A 19945-nucleotide genomic window follows, 5' to 3' on the forward strand; every position below is an offset into this window, starting at 1 on the left:
ATAACTTCGGCAAATGAGGACCAAATTTCTTAAACAAAGTGTCAAATTAATCAGCTCGACGAGATCTTCAGGATGTCGCATCAAATAATGATTGCATCTTGTTGAATTTCCAAGAAAAATAGTACATTATTTGCTCAAACACACAACTTTTGTGATTACTCAAACTTTGAAGCTCGATAACTTCGGCAAATGAAGACCAAATTTGTTAAGTAAAGTGTCAAATTAATCAGCTCGACGAGATCTTTCGGATGTCACAATAAATCATTATTGCATCTTGTTGAATTTCCAAGAAAAATAGTACATTATGTGCTCAAACACACAACTTTTGTGATTACTCAAACTTTGAAGCTCGATAACTTCGGCAAATGAAGACCAAATTTGTCACACAAAGTGTCAAGTTAATCAGCTCGACGAGATCTTTCGGATGTCACAATAAATCATTATTGCATTTAGTTGAATTTCCAAGAAAAATAGTACATTATGTGCTCAAACACACAACTTTTGTGACTATTCAAACTTTGAAGCTCGATAACTTCGGCAAATGAAGACCAAATTTGTTAAACAAAGTGTAAAATTAATCAGCTCGACGAGATCTTTCGGATGTCACAATAAATCATTATTGCATCTTGTTGAATTTCCAAGAAAAATAGTACATTATTTGCTCAAACACACAACTTTATTGACTTTTCAAACTTTGAAGCTCGGTAACTTCGGCAAATGAAGACCATATTTGTTAAGTAAAGTGTCAAATTAATCAGCTCGACGAGATCTTTCGGATGTCACAATAAATCATTATTGCATCTTGTTGAATTTCCAAGAAAAATAGTACATTATGTGCTCAAACACACAACTTTTGTGATTACTCAAACTTTGAAGCTCGATAACTTCGGCAAATGAAGACCAAATTTGTCACACAAAGTGTCAAGTTAATCAGCTCGACGAGATCTTTCGGGTGTTACAATAAATCATTATTGCATCTTGTTGAATTTCCAAGAAAAATAGTACATTATGTGCTCAAACACACAACTCTTGTGACTTTTCAAACTTTGAAGCTCGATAACTTCGGCAAATGAAGACCAAATTTGTTAAATAAAGTGTCAAATTAATCAGCTCGATGAGATCTTCAGGATGACACAACAAATCATTATTGCATCTTGTTGAATTTCCAAGAAAAATAGTACATTATGTGCTCAAACACACAACTCTTGTGACTTTTCAAACTTTGAAGCTCGATAACTTCGGCAAATGAAGACCAAATTTGTTAACCAAAGTGTCAAATTAATCAGCTCGACGAGGTCTTTCGGGTATTACAATAAATCATTATTGCATCTTGTTGAATTTCCAAGAAAAATAGTACATTATGTGCTCAAACACACAACTTTTGTGACTATTCAAACTTTGAAGCTCGATAACTTCGGCAAATGAATACCAAATTTGTTAAACAAAGTGTAAAATTAATCAGCTCGACGAGATCTTTCGGATGTCACAATAAATCATTATTGCATCTTGTTGAATTTCCAAGAAAAATAGTACAATATGTGCTCAAACACACAACTCTTGTGACTTTTCAAACTTTGAAGCTCGATAACTTCGGCAAATGAGGACCAAATTTCTTAAACAAAGTGTCAAATTAATCAGCTCGATGAGATCTTCAGGATGACACAATAAATTATTATCGCATCTTGTTGAATTTCCAAGAAAAATAGTACATTATGTGCTCAAACACACGACTCTTGTGACTTTTCAAACATTGAAGCTCGATAACTTCGGCAAATGAGGACCAAATTTGTTAAATAAAGTGTCAAATTAATCAGCTCGACGAGATCTTTCGGATGTCACAACAAATTATTATTATATCTTGTAGAATTTCCAAGAAAAATAGTACATTATGTGCTCAAACAAACAACTTTTGTGACTTTTCAAACTTTGAAGCTCGATAACTTCGGCAAATGAAGACCAAATTTGTTAAACAAAGTGTCAAATTAATCAGCTCGACGAGGTCTTTCGGTTGTCACAATAAATAATTATCGCATCTTGTTGAATTTCCAAGAACAATAGTACATTATGTGCTCAAACACACAACTTTTTTGATTATTCAAACTTTGAAGCTCGATAACTTCGGCAAATGAGGACCAAATTTCTTAAACAAAGTGTCAAATTAATCAGCTCGCCGAGATCTTCAGGATGTCGAATCAAATCATGATTGCATCTTGTTGAATTTCCAAGAAAACTAGTACATTATGTGCTCAAACACACAACTTTTGTGACTATTCAAACTTTGAAGCTCGATAACTTCGGCAAATGAAGACCAAATTTGTTAAACAAAGTGTCAAATTAATCAGCTCGACGAGATCTTTCGGATGTCACAATAAATCATTATTGCATTTTATTGAATTTCCAAGAAAAATAGTACAATATGTGCTCAAACACACAACTTTTGTGACTATTCAAACTTTGAAGCTCGATAACTTCGGCAAATGAAGACCAAATTTGTTAAACAAAGTGTCAAATTAATCAGCTCGACGAGATCTTTCGGATGTCACAATAAATCATTATTGCATTTAGTTGAATTTCCAAGAAAAATAGTACAATATGTGCTCAAACACACAACTTTTGTGACTTTTCAAAATTTAAAGCTCGATAACTTCGGCAAATGAGGACCAAATTTCTTAAACAAAGTGTCAAATTAATCAGCTCGACGAGATCTTCAGGATGTCGAATCAAATCATTATTGCATCTTGTTGAATTTCCAAGAAAAATAGTACATTATGTGCTCAAACACACAACTCTTGTGACTTTTCAAACTTTGAAGCTCGATAACTTCGGCAAATGAGGACCACATTTGTTAAATAAAGTGTCAAATTAATCAGCTCGTCGAGATCTTTCGGATGTCACAATAAATCATTATTGCATCTTGTTGAATTTCCAAGAAAAATAGTACATTATGTGCTCAAACACACAACCTTTGTGTCTTTTCAAACTTTGAAGTTCGATAACTTCGGCAAATGAGGACCAAATTTGTTAACCAAAGTGTCAAATTTATCAGCTCGGAGAGATCTTTCGGATGTCACAACAAATCATTATTATATCTTGTAGAATTTCCAAGAAAAATAGTACAATATGTGCTCAAACACACAACTTTCGTGACTTTTCAAACTTTGAAGCTCGATAACTTCGCAAATGAGGACCAAATTTGTTAAACAAAGTGTCAAATTAATCAGCTCGACGAGATCTTTCGGATGTCACAACAAATTATTATTATATCTTGTAGAATTTCCAAGAAAAATAGTACATTATGTGCTCAAACACACAACTTTTGTGACTTTTCAAACTTTGAAGCTCGATAACTTCGGCAAATGAAGACCAAATTTGTTAAACAAAGTGTCAAATTAATCAGCTCGACGAGGTCTTTCGGATGCCACAATAAATCATTATCGCATCTTGTTGAATTTCCAAGAACAATAGTACATTATGTGCTCAAACACACAACTTTTGTGATTATTCAAAATTTGAAGCTCGATAACTTCGGCAAATGAGGACCAAATTTCTTAAACAAAGTGTCAAATTAATCAGCTCGCCGAGATCTTCAGGATGTCACAATAAATCATTATTGCATCTTGTTGAATTTCCAAGAAAAATAGTACAATATGTGCTCAAACACACAACTTTTGTGACTTTTCAAACTTTGAAGCTCGATAACTTCGGCAAATGAGGACCAAATTTGTTAAATAAAGTGTCAAATTAATCAGCTCGATGAGATCTTCAGGATGACACAACAAATCATTATTGCATCTTGTTGAATTTCCAAGAAAAATAGTACATTATGTGCTCAAACACACAACTTTCGTGACTTTTCAAACTTTGAAGCTCGATAACTTCGGCAAATGAAGACCAAATTTGTTAAACAAAGTGTCAAATTAATCAGCTCGACGAGGTCTTTCGGGTGTTACAATAAATCATTATTGAATCTTGTTGAATTTCCAAGAAAAATAGTACATTATGTGCTCAAACACACAACTTTTGTGACTATTCAAATTTTGAAGCTCGATAACTTCGGCAAATGAAGACCAAATTTGTTAAACAAAGTGTCAAATTAATCAGCTCGACGAGATCTTTCGGATGTCACAATAAATCATTATTGCATCTTGTTGAATTTACAAGAAAAATTGTACATTAAGTCCTCAAACACACAACTCTTGTGACTTTTCAAACTTTGAAGCTCGATAACTTCGGCAAATGAGGACCAAATTTCTTAAACAAAGTGTCAAATTAATCAGCTCGACGAGATCTTCAGGATGTCGCATCAAATAATGATTGCATCTTGTTGAATTTCCAAGAAAAATAGTACATTATTTGCTCAAACACACAACTTTAGTGACTTTTCAAACTTTGAAGCTCGGTAACTTCGGCAAATGAAGACCAAATTTGTTAAGTAAAGTGTCAAATTAATCAGCTCGACGAGATCTTTCGGATGTCACAATAAATCATTATTGCATCTTGTTGAATTTCCAAGAAAAATAGTACATTATGTGCTCAAACACACAACTTTTGTGATTACTCAAACTTTGAAGCTCGATAACTTCGGCAAATGAAGACCAAATTTGTCACACAAAGTGTCAAGTTAATCAGCTCGACGAGATCTTTCGGATGTCACAATAAATCATTATTGCATTTAGTTGAATTTCCAAGAAAAATAGTACAATATGTGCTCAAACACACAACTTTTGTGACTTTTCAAAATTTAAAGCTCGATAACTTCGGCAAATGAGGACCAAATTTCTTAAACAAAGTGTCAAATTAATCAGCTCGACGAGATCTTCAGGATGTCGAATCAAATCATGATTGCATCTTGTTGAATTTCTAAGAAAAATAGTACATTATGTGCTCAAACACACAACTCTTGTGACTTTTCAAACTTTGAAGCTCGATAACTTCGGCAAATGAGGACCAAATTAGTTAAACAAAGTGTCAAGTTAATCAGCTCGACGAAATCTTTCGGATGTCACAACAAATCATTATTATATCTTGTAGAATTTCCAAGAAAAATAGTACAATATGTGCTCAAAGACACAACTTTTGTGACTTTTCAAACTTTGAAGCTCGATAACTTCGGCAAATGAGGACCAAATTTGTTAAATAAAGTGTCAAATTAATCAGCTCGACGAGATCTTTCGGATGTCACAACAAATCATTATTATATCTTGTAGAATTTCCAAGAAAAATAGTACATTATGTGCTCAAACACACAACTTTTGTGACTTTTCAAACATTGAAGCTCGATAACTTCGGCAAATGAGGACCAAATTTGTTAAATAAAGTGTCAAATTAATCAGCTCGACGAGATCTTTCGGATGTCACAACAAATTATTATTATATCTTGTAGAATTTCCAAGAAAAATAGTACATTATGTGCTCAAACACACAACTTTTGTGACTTTTCAAACTTTGAAGCTCGATAACTTCGGCAAATGAGGACCAAATTTGTTAAATAAAGTGTCAAATTAATCAGCTCGATGAGATCTTCAGGATGACACAACAAATCATTATTGCATCTTGTTGAATTTCCAAGAAAAATAGTACATTATGTGCTCAAACACACAACTCTTGTGACTTTTCAAACTTTGAAGCTCGATAACTTCGGCAAATGAAGACCAAATTTGTTAAACAAAGTGTCAAATTAATCAGCTCGACGAGATCTTTCGGATGTCACAATAAATCATTATTGCATCTTGTTGAATTTCCAAGAAAAATAGTACATTATGTGCTCAAACACACAACTTTTGTGATTATTCAAACTTTGAAGCTCGATAACTTCGGCAAATGAAGACCAAATTTGTCAAACAAAGTGTCAAATTAATCAGCTCGACGAGATCTTTCGGATGTCACAATAAATCATTATTGCATTTAGTTGAATTTCCAAGAAAAATAGTACAATATGTGCTCAAACACACAACTTTTGTGACTTTTCAAAATTTAAAGCTCGATAACTTCGGCAAATGAGGACCAAATTTCTTAAACAAAGTGTCAAATTAATCAGCTCGACGAGATCTTCAGGATGTCGAATCAAATCATGATTGCATCTTGTTGAATTTCCAAGAAAAATAGTACATTATGTGCTCAAACACACAACTTTTGTGACTTTTCAAACTTTGAAGCTCGATAACTTCGGCAAATGATGACCAAATTTCTTAAACAAAGTGTCAAATTAATAAGCTCGACGAGATCTTCAGGATGTCGAATCAAATCATGATTGCATCTTGTTGAATTTCCAAGAAAAATAGTACATTATGTGCTCAAACACACAATTTTTGTGACTATTCAAACTTTGAAGCTCGATAACTTCGGCAAATGAAGACCAAATTTGTTAAACAAAGTGTCAAATTAATCAGCTCGACGAGATCTTTCGGATGTCACAATAAATCATTATTGCATTTTATTGAATTTCCAAGAAAAATAGTACAATATGTGCTCAAACACACAACTTTTGTGACTATTCAAACTTTGAAGCTCGATAACTTCGGCAAATGAAGACCAAATTTGTTAAACAAAGTGTCAAATTAATCAGCTCGACGAGATCTTTCGGATGTCACAATAAATCATTATTGCATTTAGTTGAATTTCCAAGAAAAATAGTACAATATGTGCTCAAACACACAACTTTTGTGACTTTTCAAAATTTAAAGCTCGATAACTTCGGCAAATGAGGACCAAATTTCTTAAACAAAGTGTCAAATTAATCAGCTCGACGAGATCTTCAGGATGTCGAATCAAATCATTATTGCATCTTGTTGAATTTCCAAGAAAAATAGTACATTATGTGCTCAAACACACAACTCTTGTGACTTTTCAAACTTTGAAGCTCGATAACTTCGGCAAATGAGGACCACATTTGTTAAATAAAGTGTCAAATTAATCAGCTCGACGAGATCTTTCGGATGTCACAATAAATCATTATTGCATCTTGTTGAATTTCCAAGAAAAATAGTACATTATGTGCTCAAACACACAACCTTTGTGTCTTTTCAAACTTTGAAGTTCGATAACTTCGGCAAATGAGGACCAAATTTGTTAACCAAAGTGTCAAATTTATCAGCTCGGAGAGATCTTTCGGATGTCACAACAAATCATTATTATATCTTGTAGAATTTCCAAGAAAAATAGTACAATATGTGCTCAAACACACAACTTTCGTGACTTTTCAAACTTTGAAGCTCGATAACTTCGCAAATGAGGACCAAATTTGTTAAACAAAGTGTCAAATTAATCAGCTCGACGACATCTTTAAGATGTCATAACACATCATGATTGCATCTTGTTCAATTTCCAAGAAAAATAGTACTTTATGTGCTCAAACACACAACTTTTGTGACTTTTCAAAATTTGAAGCTCGATAACTTCGGCAAATGAGGACCAAATTTCTTAAACAAAGTGTCAAATTAATCAGCTCGACGAGGTCTTCAGGATGTCGCATCAAATCATTATTGTATCTTGTTGAATTTCCAAGAAAAATAGTACAATATGTGCTCAAACACACAACTTTTGTGACTTTTCAAACTTTGAAGCTCGATAACTTCGGCAAATGAGGACCAAATTTGTTAAATAAAGTGTCAAATTAATCAGCTCGATGAGATCTTCAGGATGACACAACAACTCATTATTGCATCTTGTTGAATTTCCAAGAAAAATAGTACATTATGTGCTCAAACACACAACTCTTGTGACTTTTCAAACTTTGAAGCTCGATAACTTCGGCAAATGAGGACCAAATTTGTTAACCAAAGTGTCAAATTTATCAGCTCGGAGAGATCTTTCGGATGTCACAACAAATCATTATTATATCTTGTAGAATTTCCAAGAAAAATAGTACAATATGTGCTCAAACACACAACTTTCGTGACTTTTCAAACTTTGAAGCTCGATAACTTCGCAAATGAGGACCAAATTTGTTAAACAAAGTGTCAAATTAATCAGCTCGACGACATCTTTAAGATGTCATAACACATCATGATTGCATCTTGTTCAATTTCCAAGAAAAATAGTACAATATGTGCTCAAAGACACAACTTTTGTGACTTTTCAAACTTTGAAGCTCGATAACTTCGGCAAATGAGGACCAAATTTGTTAAATAAAGTGTCAAATTAATCAGCTCGACGAGATCTTTCGGATGTCACAACAAATCATTATTATATCTTGTAGAATTTCCAAGAAAAATAGTACATTATGTGCTCAAACACACAACTTTTGTGACTTTTCAAACATTGAAGCTCGATAACTTCGGCAAATGAGGACCAAATTTGTTAAATAAAGTGTCAAATTAATCAGCTCGACGAGATCTTTCGGATGTCACAACAAATTATTATTATATCTTGTAGAATTTCCAAGAAAAATAGTACATTATGTGCTCAAACACACAACTTTTGTGACTTTTCAAACTTTGAAGCTCGATAACTTCGGCAAATGAGGACCAAATTAGTTAAACAAAGTGTCAAGTTAATCAGCTCGACGAAATCTTTCGGATGTCACAACAAATCATTATTATATCTTGTAGAATTTCCAAGAAAAATAGTACAATATGTGCTCAAAGACACAACTTTTGTGACTTTTCAAACTTTGAAGCTCGATAACTTCGGCAAATGAGGACCAAATTTGTTAAATAAAGTGTCAAATTAATCAGCTCGACGAGATCTTTCGGATGTCACAACAAATCATTATTATATCTTGTAGAATTTCCAAGAAAAATAGTACATTATGTGCTCAAACACACAACTTTTGTGACTTTTCAAACATTGAAGCTCGATAACTTCGGCAAATGAGGACCAAATTTGTTAAATAAAGTGTCAAATTAATCAGCTCGACGAGATCTTTCGGATGTCACAACAAATTATTATTATATCTTGTAGAATTTCCAAGAAAAATAGTACATTATGTGCTCAAACACACAACTTTTGTGACTTTTCAAACTTTGAAGCTCGATAACTTCGGCAAATGAGGACCAAATTTGTTAAATAAAGTGTCAAATTAATCAGCTCGATGAGATCTTCAGGATGACACAACAAATCATTATTGCATCTTGTTGAATTTCCAAGAAAAATAGTACATTATGTGCTCAAACACACAACTCTTGTGACTTTTCAAACTTTGAAGCTCGATAACTTCGGCAAATGAAGACCAAATTTGTTAAACAAAGTGTCAAATTAATCAGCTCGACGAGATCTTTCGGATGTCACAATAAATCATTATTGCATCTTGTTGAATTTCCAAGAAAAATAGTACATTATGTGCTCAAACACACAACTTTTGTGATTATTCAAACTTTGAAGCTCGATAACTTCGGCAAATGAAGACCAAATTTGTCAAACAAAGTGTCAAATTAATCAGATCGACGAGATCTTTCGGATGTCACAATAAATCATTATTGCATTTAGTTGAATTTCCAAGAAAAATAGTACAATATGTGCTCAAACACACAACTTTTGTGACTTTTCAAAATTTAAAGCTCGATAACTTCGGCAAATGAGGACCAAATTTCTTAAACAAAGTGTCAAATTAATCAGCTCGACGAGATCTTCAGGATGTCGAATCAAATCATGATTGCATCTTGTTGAATTTCCAAGAAAACTAGTACATTATGTGCTCAAACACACAACTTTTGTGACTTTTCAAACTTTGAAGCTCGATAACTTCGGCAAATGATGACCAAATTTCTTAAACAAAGTGTCAAATTAATAAGCTCGACGAGATCTTCAGGATGTCGAATCAAATCATGATTGCATCTTGTTGAATTTCCAAGAAAAATAGTACATTATGTGCTCAAACACACAACTTTTGTGACTATTCAAACTTTGAAGCTCGATAACTTCGGCAAATGAAGACCAAATTTGTTAAACAAAGTGTCAAATTAATCAGCTCGACGAGATCTTTCGGATGTCACAATAAATCATTATTGCATTTAGTTGAATTTCCAAGAAAAATAGTACAATATGTGCTCAAACACACAACTTTTGTGACTTTTCAAAATTTAAAGCTCGATAACTTCGGCAAATGAGGACCAAATTTCTTAAACAAAGTGTCAAATTAATCAGCTCGACGAGATCTTCAGGATGTCGAATCAAATCATTATTGCATCTTGTTGAATTTCCAAGAAAAATAGTACATTATGTGCTCAAACACACAACTCTTGTGACTTTTCAAACTTTGAAGCTCGATAACTTCGGCAAATGAGGACCACATTTGTTAAATAAAGTGTCAAATTAATCAGCTCGACGAGATCTTTCGGATGTCACAATAAATCATTATTGCATCTTGTTGAATTTCCAAGAAAAATAGTACATTATGTGCTCAAACACACAACCTTTGTGTCTTTTCAAACTTTGAAGTTCGATAACTTCGGCAAATGAGGACCAAATTTGTTAACCAAAGTGTCAAATTTATCAGCTCGGAGAGATCTTTCGGATGTCACAACAAATCATTATTATATCTTGTAGAATTTCCAAGAAAAATAGTACAATATGTGCTCAAACACACAACTTTCGTGACTTTTCAAACTTTGAAGCTCGATAACTTCGCAAATGAGGACCAAATTTGTTAAACAAAGTGTCAAATTAATCAGCTCGACGAGGTCTTCAGGATGTCGCATCAAATCATTATTGCATCTTGTTCAATTTCCAAGAAAAATAGTACAATATGTGCTCAAACACACAACTTTTGTGACTTTTCAAACTTTGAAGCTCGATAACTTCGGCAAATGAGGACCAAATTTGTTAAATAAAGTGTCAAATTAATCAGCTCGATGAGATCTTCAGGATGACACAACAACTCATTATTGCATCTTGTTGAATTTCCAAGAAAAATAGTACATTATGTGCTCAAACACACAACTCTTGTGACTTTTCAAACTTTGAAGCTCGATAACTTCGGCAAATGAGGACCAAATTTGTTAACCAAAGTGTCAAATTTATCAGCTCGGAGAGATCTTTCGGATGTCACAACAAATCATTATTATATCTTGTAGAATTTCCAAGAAAAATAGTACAATATGTGCTCAAACACACAACTTTCGTGACTTTTCAAACTTTGAAGCTCGATAACTTCGCAAATGAGGACCAAATTTGTTAAACAAAGTGTCAAATTAATCAGCTCGACGACATCTTTAAGATGTCATAACACATCATGATTGCATCTTGTTCAATTTCCAAGAAAAATAGTACTTTATGTGCTCAAACACACAACTTTTGTGACTTTTCAAAATTTGAAGCTCGATAACTTCGGCAAATGAAGACCAAATTTGTTAAACAAAGTGTCAAATTAATCAGCTCGACGAGATCTTTCGGATGTCACAATAAATCATTATTGCATCTTGTTGAATTTCCAAGAAAAATAGTACATTATGTGCTCAAACACACAACTTTTGTGATTATTCAAACTTTGAAGCTCGATAACTTCGGCAAATGAAGACCAAATTTGTCAAACAAAGTGTCAAATTAATCAGCTCGACGAGATCTTTCGGATGTCACAATAAATCATTATTGCATTTAGTTGAATTTCCAAGAAAAATAGTACAATATGTGCTCAAACACACAACTTTTGTGACTTTTCAAAATTTAAAGCTCGATAACTTCGGCAAATGAGGACCAAATTTCTTAAACAAAGTGTCAAATTAATCAGCTCGACGAGATCTTCAGGATGTCGAATCAAATCATGATTGCATCTTGTTGAATTTCCAAGAAAAATAGTACATTATGTGCTCAAACACACAACTTTTGTGACTTTTCAAACTTTGAAGCTCGATAACTTCGGCAAATGATGACCAAATTTCTTAAACAAAGTGTCAAATTAATCAGCTCGACGAGATCTTCAGGATGTCGAATCAAATCATGATTGCATCTTGTTGAATTTCCAAGAAAAATAGTACATTATGTGCTCAAACACACAACTTTTGTGACTATTCAAACTTTGAAGCTCGATAACTTCGGCAAATGAAGACCAAATTTGTTAAACAAAGTGTCAAATTAATCAGCTCGACGAGATCTTTCGGATGTCACAATAAATCATTATTGCATCTTGTTGAATTTACAAGAAAAATTGTACATTAAGTCCTCAAACACACAACTCTTGTGACTTTTCAAACTTTGAAGCTCGATAACTTCGGCAAATGAGGACCAAATTTCTTAAACAAAGTGTCAAATTAATCAGCTCGACGAGATCTTCAGGATGTCGCATCAAATAATGATTGCATCTTGTTGAATTTCCAAGAAAAATAGTACATTATTTGCTCAAACACACAACTTTAGTGACTTTTCAAACTTTGAAGCTCGGTAACTTCGGCAAATGAAGACCAAATTTGTTAAGTAAAGTGTCAAATTAATCAGCTCGACGAGATCTTTCGGATGTCACAATAAATCATTATTGCATCTTGTTGAATTTCCAAGAAAAATAGTACATTATGTGCTCAAACACACAACTTTTGTGATTACTCAAACTTTGAAGCTCGATAACTTCGGCAAATGAAGACCAAATTTGTCACACAAAGTGTCAAGTTAATCAGCTCGACGAGATCTTTCGGATGTCACAATAAATCATTATTGCATTTAGTTGAATTTCCAAGAAAAATAGTACAATATGTGCTCAAACACACAACTTTTGTGACTTTTCAAAATTTAAAGCTCGATAACTTCGGCAAATGAGGACCAAATTTCTTAAACAAAGTGTCAAATTAATCAGCTCGACGAGATCTTCAGGATGTCGAATCAAATCATGATTGCATCTTGTTGAATTTCTAAGAAAAATAGTACATTATGTGCTCAAACACACAACTCTTGTGACTTTTCAAACTTTGAAGCTCGATAACTTCGGCAAATGAGGACCAAATTAGTTAAACAAAGTGTCAAGTTAATCAGCTCGACGAAATCTTTCGGATGTCACAACAAATCATTATTATATCTTGTAGAATTTCCAAGAAAAATAGTACAATATGTGCTCAAAGACACAACTTTTGTGACTTTTCAAACTTTGAAGCTCGATAACTTCGGCAAATGAGGACCAAATTTGTTAAATAAAGTGTCAAATTAATCAGCTCGACGAGATCTTTCGGATGTCACAACAAATCATTATTATATCTTGTAGAATTTCCAAGAAAAATAGTACATTATGTGCTCAAACACACAACTTTTGTGACTTTTCAAACATTGAAGCTCGATAACTTCGGCAAATGAGGACCAAATTTGTTAAATAAAGTGTCAAATTAATCAGCTCGACGAGATCTTTCGGATGTCACAACAAATTATTATTATATCTTGTAGAATTTCCAAGAAAAATAGTACATTATGTGCTCAAACACACAACTTTTGTGACTTTTCAAACTTTGAAGCTCGATAACTTCGGCAAATGAGGACCAAATTTGTTAAATAAAGTGTCAAATTAATCAGCTCGATGAGATCTTCAGGATGACACAACAAATCATTATTGCATCTTGTTGAATTTCCAAGAAAAATAGTACATTATGTGCTCAAACACACAACTCTTGTGACTTTTCAAACTTTGAAGCTCGATAACTTCGGCAAATGAAGACCAAATTTGTTAAACAAAGTGTCAAATTAATCAGCTCGACGAGATCTTTCGGATGTCACAATAAATCATTATTGCATCTTGTTGAATTTCCAAGAAAAATAGTACATTATGTGCTCAAACACACAACTTTTGTGATTATTCAAACTTTGAAGCTCGATAACTTCGGCAAATGAAGACCAAATTTGTCAAACAAAGTGTCAAATTAATCAGATCGACGAGATCTTTCGGATGTCACAATAAATCATTATTGCATTTAGTTGAATTTCCAAGAAAAATAGTACAATATGTGCTCAAACACACAACTTTTGTGACTTTTCAAAATTTAAAGCTCGATAACTTCGGCAAATGAGGACCAAATTTCTTAAACAAAGTGTCAAATTAATCAGCTCGACGAGATCTTCAGGATGTCGAATCAAATCATGATTGCATCTTGTTGAATTTCCAAGAAAAATAGTACATTATGTGCTCAAACACACAACTTTTGTGACTTTTCAAACTTTGAAGCTCGATAACTTCGGCAAATGATGACCAAATTTCTTAAACAAAGTGTCAAATTAATAAGCTCGACGAGATCTTCAGGATGTCGAATCAAATCATGATTGCATCTTGTTGAATTTCCAAGAAAAATAGTACATTATGTGCTCAAACACACAACTTTTGTGACTATTCAAACTTTGAAGCTCGATAACTTCGGCAAATGAAGACCAAATTTGTTAAACAAAGTGTCAAATTAATCAGCTCGACGAGATCTTCAGGATGTCGAATCAAATCATGATTGCATCTTGTTGAATTTCCAAGAAAACTAGTACATTATGTGCTCAAACACACAACTTTTGTGACTATTCAAACTTTGAAGCTCGATAACTTCGGCAAATGAAGACCAAATTTGTTAAACAAAGTGTCAAATTAATCAGCTCGACGAGATCTTTCGGATGTCACAATAAATCATTATTGCATTTTATTGAATTTCCAAGAAAAATAGTACAATATGTGCTCAAACACACAACTTTTGTGATTACTCAAACTTTGAAGCTCGATAACTTCGGCAAATGAAGACCAAATTTGTCAAACAAAGTGTCAAGTTAATCAGCTCGACGAGATCTTTCGGATGTCACAATAAATCATTATTGCATTTAGTTGAATTTCCAAGAAAAATAGTACAATATGTGCTCAAACACACAACTTTTGTGACTTTTCAAAATTTAAAGCTCGATAACTTCGGCAAATGAGGACCAAATTTCTTAAACAAAGTGTCAAATTAATCAGCTCGACGAGATCTTCAGGATGTCGAATCAAATCATTATTGCATCTTGTTGAATTTCCAAGAAAAATAGTACATTATGTGCTCAAACACACAACTCTTGTGACTTTTCAAACTTTGAAGCTCGATAACTTCGGCAAATGAGGACCACATTTGTTAAATAAAGTGTCAAATTAATCAGCTCGACGAGATCTTTCGGATGTCACAATAAATCATTATTGCATCTTGTTGAATTTCCAAGAAAAATAGTACATTATGTGCTCAAACACACAACCTTTGTGTCTTTTCAAACTTTGAAGTTCGATAACTTCGGCAAATGAGGACCAAATTTGTTAACCAAAGTGTCAAATTTATCAGCTCGGAGAGATCTTTCGGATGTCACAACAAATCATTATTATATCTTGTAGAATTTCCAAGAAAAATAGTACAATATGTGCTCAAACACACAACTTTTGTGACTTTTCAAACATTGAAGCTCGATAACTTCGGCAAATGAGGACCAAATTTGTTAAATAAAGTGTCAAATTAATCAGCTCGACGAGATCTTTCGGATGTCACAACAAATTATTATTATATCTTGTAGAATTTCCAAGAAAAATAGTACATTATGTGCTCAAACACACAACTTTTGTGACTTTTCAAACTTTGAAGCTCGATAACTTCGGCAAATGAGGACCAAATTTGTTAAATAAAGTGTCAAATTAATCAGCTCGATGAGATCTTCAGGATGACACAACAAATCATTATTGCATCTTGTTGAATTTCCAAGAAAAATAGTACATTATGTGCTCAAACACACAACTCTTGTGACTTTTCAAACTTTGAAGCTCGATAACTTCGGCAAATGAAGACCAAATTTGTTAAACAAAGTGTCAAATTAATCAGCTCGACGAGATCTTTCGGATGTCACAATAAATCATTATTGCATCTTGTTGAATTTCCAAGAAAAATAGTACATTATGTGCTCAAACACACAACTTTTGTGATTATTCAAACTTTGAAGCTCGATAACTTCGGCAAATGAAGACCAAATTTGTCAAACAAAGTGTCAAATTAATCAGATCGACGAGATCTTTCGGATGTCACAATAAATCATTATTGCATTTAGTTGAATTTCCAAGAAAAATAGTACAATATGTGCTCAAACACACAACTTTTGTGACTTTTCAAAATTTAAAGCTCGATAACTTCGGCAAATGAGGACCAAATTTCTTAAACAAAGTGTCAAATTAATCAGCTCGACGAGATCTTCAGGATGTCGAATCAAATCATGATTGCATCTTGTTGAATTTCCAAGAAAAATAGTACATTATGTGCTCAAACACACAACTTTTGTGACTTTTCAAACTTTGAAGCTCGATAACTTCGGCAAATGATGACCAAATTTCTTAAACAAAGTGTCAAATTAATAAGCTCGACGAGATCTTCAGGATGTCGAATCAAATCATGATTGCATCTTGTTGAATTTCCAAGAAAAATAGTACATTATGTGCTCAAACACACAACTTTTGTGACTATTCAAACTTTGAAGCTCGATAACTTCGGCAAATGAAGACCAAATTTGTTAAACAAAGTGTCAAATTAATCAGCTCGACGAGATCTTCAGGATGTCGAATCAAATCATGATTGCATCTTGTTGAATTTCCAAGAAAACTAGTACATTATGTGCTCAAACACACAACTTTTGTGACTATTCAAACTTTGAAGCTCGATAACTTCGGCAAATGAAGACCAAATTTGTTAAACAAAGTGTCAAATTAATCAGCTCGACGAGATCTTTCGGATGTCACAATAAATCATTATTGCATTTTATTGAATTTCCAAGAAAAATAGTACAATATGTGCTCAAACACACAACTTTTGTGACTATTCAAACTTTGAAGCTCGATAACTTCGGCAAATGAAGACCAAATTTGTTAAACAAAGTGTCAAATTAATCAGCTCGACGAGATCTTTCGGATGTCACAATAAATCATTATTGCATTTAGTTGAATTTCCAAGAAAAATAGTACAATATGTGCTCAAACACACAACTTTTGTGACTTTTCAAAATTTAAAGCTCGATAACTTCGGCAAATGAGGACCAAATTTCTTAAACAAAGTGTCAAATTAATCAGCTCGACGAGATCTTCAGGATGTCGAATCAAATCATTATTGCATCTTGTTGAATTTCCAAGAAAAATAGTACATTATGTGCTCAAACACACAACTCTTGTGACTTTTCAAACTTTGAAGCTCGATAACTTCGGCAAATGAGGACCACATTTGTTAAATAAAGTGTCAAATTAATCAGCTCGACGAGATCTTTCGGATGTCACAATAAATCATTATTGCATCTTGTTGAATTTCCAAGAAAAATAGTACATTATGTGCTCAAACACACAACCTTTGTGTCTTTTCAAACTTTGAAGTTCGATAACTTCGGCAAATGAGGACCAAATTTGTTAACCAAAGTGTCAAATTTATCAGCTCGGAGAGATCTTTCGGATGTCACAACAAATCATTATTATATCTTGTAGAATTTCCAAGAAAAATAGTACAATATGTGCTCAAACACACAACTTTCGTGACTTTTCAAACTTTGAAGCTCGATAACTTCGCAAATGAGGACCAAATTTGTTAAACAAAGTGTCAAATTAATCAGCTCGACGACATCTTTAAGATGTCATAACACATCATGATTGCATCTTGTTCAATTTCCAAGAAAAATAGTACTTTATGTGCTCAAACACACAACTTTTGTGACTTTTCAAAATTTGAAGCTCGATAACTTCGGCAAATGAGGACCAAATTTCTTAAACAAAGTGTCAAATTAATCAGCTCGACGAGGTCTTCAGGATGTCGCATCAAATCATTATTGCATCTTGTTGAATTTCCAAGAAAAATAGTACAATATGTGCTCAAACACACAACTTTTGTGACTTTTCAAACTTTGAAGCTCGATAACTTCGGCAAATGAGGACCAAATTTGTTAAATAAAGTGTCAAATTAATCAGCTCGATGAGATCTTCAGGATGACACAACAACTCATTATTGCATCTTGTTGAATTTCCAAGAAAAATAGTACATTATGTGCTCAAACACACAACTCTTGTGACTTTTCAAACTTTGAAGCTCGATAACTTCGGCAAATGAGGACCAAATTTGTTAACCAAAGTGTCAAATTTATCAGCTCGGAGAGATCTTTCGGATGTCACAACAAATCATTATTATATCTTGTAGAATTTCCAAGAAAAATAGTACAATATGTGCTCAAACACACAACTTTCGTGACTTTTCAAACTTTGAAGCTCGATAACTTCGCAAATGAGGACCAAATTTGTTAAACAAAGTGTCAAATTAATCAGCTCGACGACATCTTTAAGATGTCATAACACATCATGATTGCATCTTGTTCAATTTCCAAGAAAAATAGTACTTTATGTGCTCAAACACACAACTTTTGTGACTTTTCAAAATTTGAAGCTCGATAACTTCGGCAAATGAGGACCAAATTTCTTAAACAAAGTGTCAAATTAATCAGCTCGACGAGATCTTTCGGATGTCACAATAAATCATTATTGCATCTTGTTGAATTTACAAGAAAAATTGTACATTAAGTCCTCAAACACACAACTCTTGTGACTTTTCAAACTTTGAAGCTCGATAACTTCGGCAAATGAGGACCAAATTTCTTAAACAAAGTGTCAAATTAATCAGCTCGACGAGATCTTCAGGATGTCGCATCAAATAATGATTGCATCTTGTTGAATTTCCAAGAAAAATAGTACATTATTTGCTCAAACACACAACTTTAGTGACTTTTCAAACTTTGAAGCTCGGTAACTTCGGCAAATGAAGACCAAATTTGTTAAGTAATGTGTCAAATTAATCAGCTCGACGAGATCTTTCGGATGTCACAATAAATCATTATTGCATCTTGTTGAATTTCCAAGAAAAATAGTACATTATGTGCTCAAACACACAACTTTTGTGATTACTCAAACTTTGAAGCTCGATAACTTCGGCAAATGAAGACCAAATTTGTCAAACAAAGTGTCAAGTTAATCAGCTCGACGAGATCTTTCGGATGTCACAATAAATCATTATTGCATTTAGTTGAATTTCCAAGAAAAATAGTACAATATGTGCTCAAACACACAACTTTTGTGACTTTTCAAAATTTAAAGCTCGATAACTTCGGCAAATGAGGACCAAATTTCTTAAACAAAGTGTCAAATTAATCAGCTCGACGAGATCTTCAGGATGTCGAATCAAATCATGATTGCATCTTGTTGAATTTCTAAGAAAAATAGTACATTATGTGCTCAAACACACAACTCTTGTGACTTTTCAAACTTTGAAGCTCGATAACTTCGGCAAATGAGGACCAAATTAGTTAAACAAAGTGTCAAGTTAATCAGCTCGACGAAATCTTTCGGATGTCACAACAAATCATTATTATATCTTGTAGAATTTCCAAGAAAAATAGTACAATATGTGCTCAAAGACACAACTTTTGTGACTTTTCAAACTTTGAAGCTCGATAACTTCGGCAAATGAGGACCAAATTTGTTAAATAAAGTGTCAAATTAATCAGCTCGACGAGATCTTTCGGATGTCACAACAAATCATTATTATATCTTGTAGAATTTCCAAGAAAAATAGTACATTATGTGCTCAAACACACAACTTTTGTGACTTTTCAAACTTTGAAGCTCGATAACTTCGGCAAATGAGGACCAAATTTGTTAAATAAAGTGTCAAATTAATCAGCTCGATGAGATCTTCAGGATGACACAACAAATCATTATTGCATCTTGTTGAATTTCCAAGAAAAATAGTACATTATGTGCTCAAACACACAACTCTTGTGACTTTTCAAACTTTGAAGCTCGATAACTTCGGCAAATGAAGACCAAATTTGTTAAACAAAGTGTCAAATTAATCAGCTCGACGAGATCTTTCGGATGTCACAATAAATCATTATTGCATCTTGTTGAATTTCCAAGAAAAATAGTACATTATGTGCTCAAACACACAACTTTTGTGATTATTCAAACTTTGAAGCTCGATAACTTCGGCAAATGAAGACCAAATTTGTCAAACAAAGTGTCAAATTAATCAGCTCGACGAGA

The sequence above is a fragment of the Euwallacea fornicatus genome, unplaced genomic scaffold (assembly GCF_040115645.1).
Source record: "Euwallacea fornicatus isolate EFF26 unplaced genomic scaffold, ASM4011564v1 scaffold_41, whole genome shotgun sequence".
Classification (NCBI taxonomy): domain Eukaryota; kingdom Metazoa; phylum Arthropoda; class Insecta; order Coleoptera; family Curculionidae; genus Euwallacea; species Euwallacea fornicatus.